Here is a 3428-nt window from a genome sequence, read left to right as displayed (position 1 = left end):
AAAATAAATTAGTGGTGTTCATTATGCAACATTTAAAAGGCATTTTAATGCTATTTGCATGGCATTTTTTTTCTCTATAAATAGACTATACTACCAGAATTAAGTTGAAAAACCCAAGTTTGAACAGACTGAAATATTGCATTAATTTTAAGTAAAAGTTTAGTTACAGAGATATATATACTGAGATTAATTTATAAAGTTATATATTAAGCAGCAAAACCTAGTATTTTTTCAGGTAAGTTAAGATTCATACTAAAATGTAGTGATTTATGAAAATGAATAAGTGAAACTTAAATTATGTAGTGATTGAGCTTTTATGAAATTCATGCAGTGAAAGGACATGTAGCAATACATATGGGTTCAGAAAATAAAATAAAATAAATCACCAAAAATCTTTCTGCAGGTAGTTACTTTAAAGTTATTTTTGTAAAGGAAACCTAAGAAACCAAACATCCTATTTTTTTTTTTAAAAAGTCTAATTTCATAATTGTAAACCTATTCGATCAAATACTAGTATATTTTTTAATAAACAGGGAAATAAATGCAACAGAAAATAGTTTTAAATATTATCAAGATATAGACCAACAATTTATTCTTATAAATGTATCTTAACATAATATCAGTCTCATTTTCTCATTCCTTCAAAAGCTATTATCACTGTTGTAATCTAATTGAATCTCCTCATGACACAGCTGTCTTTACTAAAACCACAAATGTAGTAATAATCTCCCCAAAAGATGAAACAAACTCCCATAGATCAACTTATTCTTTTTAAAATAATGTTTATTCTGCTTATAGCCAGATCACACTCTTCACATTTGTGTTATTGAAATGTGAATAAAAAGTAATTACTATAAACAAAACTGATGCTAGATGGGAAGAGTATGGGTGAGGAGAAACAAGTGGAAAGTACTGGTTATATTTACAAATACACCCACATTAAAATAAGGCAGAAAACCATATAAATATGAAAGTCCTCATTTCTTCCATTGGCCAGAAAATCATAGCTCTTATGATTTTTATTACTGTAACTGTTGATTCTTTATTCTCTTTGTTCTAAAATGCCACTTCAGTTGGTCGTGGTTCCTTGTCTAACTGGGTGACCTTAATATTCCTTCTTGATGGGTTTTAGTTATTAGCAAAGCTGTCTATTGAGGTAGATTTACATTTAAAATTATAACAGTGGAATACAATTAATAAACCCAGGTTACTGCCTGCATTCCTAATAATTTTTTTCTTATCCCTGAAAAGTAGTAAGAATATAGTCATTCCCCACTTTGGGAGGGCAAGGCAGATGGATCACCTGAGGTCAGGGGTTTGAGACCAGTCTGGCCAACATGGCAAAACTCTGTCTTTACTAAAAATACAAAAATTAGCCAGGCGTGGTGATGGGCACTTGTAATCCCAGGTACTTGGGATGCTAAGGCAAGAGAATCGCTTGAACCCAGGAGGCAGAATTTGCAGTAAGCCGAGATCAAGATCACGCCATTGAAATTTAGCATGGGTGACAGAGCAAGACTCCATCTCACCAAAAAAAAAAAAAAAAAAAGAATATAAACTTTCCACTTCAGTAACCTCACTCGGTATACTTTCTTTGCCAAAGGGTAATAGTGAAGAGGAGCTGTCTCCTCCCTTGGATTTCTGGCCCTGTGAATCCTGGTTTTGGGGAGACAACACATTGGTCACTGGTTCTGAGCATGTAACAAATTGAGGAGGGCATTTCCCCAGCAGGGTAACACATTATCTTCTTTCTGAAGCCATAACTAACTTTCAAGATCATTCCATTGTTTCTTCAGGGCAGCTGATTCGGGTTGAATGGTAATATAACCAACTCACTGAATTTCATCACCACGAACTCAATCTTCACTTTCATTTACTAGAAAATCAAATTTTTGGTCAGAGACCATGCTGTGTATCAGCAATGTTACTGACAGACAGGCAAATGCATTTCCTTGCAGTGTCTATTTCAGTGAGGAAAAAAAGTGCTATCCCATGCCTGATTAAAGTTCTTCTCTATGATCACTGTGCAACTTGGTATCTGGCTGATACCCTGGAAAATGATGTCATATTTTGTGCTCAGGGTTGATCTTTCTTCTGGACATGTTCAAACAGAGGTTCAAGTGACCTGGACAAGGGAAAGTCCATTTTATTGAGCTCATGAATAACCTTCATCGCTGTCAGCATAGTCACTTGGGTCACAAGCGCAATGGACAGGGTTTAAATATGAAATAGATGGCTGAGGATAGAGGTTGACTGATAACCACTAAATAGATTGTCTTTTAGATCAGATTTTTAAGTTCTTCTGCTTTCAGTTGTCTGACCCTCTTTTGAAAAACTTCAATCATATGAAGCCATATTATTTCAGATTGTAAAACTGGGTCTCTAGATCCCATTACAAAGCCTTGGAAAACACTCAGTACATTCTCAAAATCATTTTTTTCCTCATCTATTCAGCTTTGCAAATAGACATATGGACAAAAATTCCATGTGGGTTTCTTCATTTCCTTCATTTAAAAAATAGGCAGGTTGGCAACTGTGACATGAATGCAATTTGCTAACGTTACTGCATCATATATTGCCTGTGTTCACAAATTTTAATTTAGAGAAAGTATAGATCTCACTTTAATATTAGTTTTTACCTTGAATTTCAAGTGCTTTGTATTTTACTTTGGTGTCTAGACTTTAGATTGTCACCTTAACTTTTAGCGGTGGATCAGAAGTTAGGGTGATGTTCATTAAATTTACTGTCTGTGGAAGGCCGAAATTACTCAGACTGTAGAATAAGTCAACTCTATGTGAAAAATGATAGTTTTATTTTCAAACACATCTAGAATTTTTATTGTACTTTTTTGACATACTAGCATTCATGGAAATGTTCTTTTTATGAATTTGAAATATCATGAAATTGACCTCTGAGCTAATTATCACTCTATTGCCATTATGTAGTGATTAGTGAGTTGCATTACCATATTTTGTGTGTTTATTAGTTTTCCATTTTTATTTGGGTAATATCATAATTTTAAATACTGCTTCTAGAGCAAAATTTTCAATAGTGGCACTATTTTAAGTCCTATGAAAATGTAAAAACTACAGCTACAATTAAGAAATAAAAAAGTGTTGTAGGAATTGCTAAAATACAAAGGAAAAATTAAATCCTTAAGTAAACCCATCTGCATTTGTTGCTGTGACAGGACAACTTTTCTAAAAATTTGGGTTGAAAGTAAGGATGAAAATACGCAGATATAAAACCACCCTCTCCTTGTTTCTATATCATCAGGGTTTTTTTCAACTTTGGTATTTGTCAGAATATTATCTTTAGCTTAAAAATTAATTCATTTTTCTCCAAGACTTCTCAGAAAAGTTGACAAATTTCAAACAAGTGAATACATCTCACTTCACTGTGAACCTCCTCATCCTCATTCTTCAAA

The sequence above is a fragment of the Mandrillus leucophaeus genome, unplaced genomic scaffold, assembly GCF_000951045.1.
Source record: "Mandrillus leucophaeus isolate KB7577 unplaced genomic scaffold, Mleu.le_1.0 Scaffold31, whole genome shotgun sequence".
NCBI lineage: Eukaryota > Metazoa > Chordata > Mammalia > Primates > Cercopithecidae > Mandrillus > Mandrillus leucophaeus.
Note: the sequence above shows the minus strand (reverse complement) of the source record.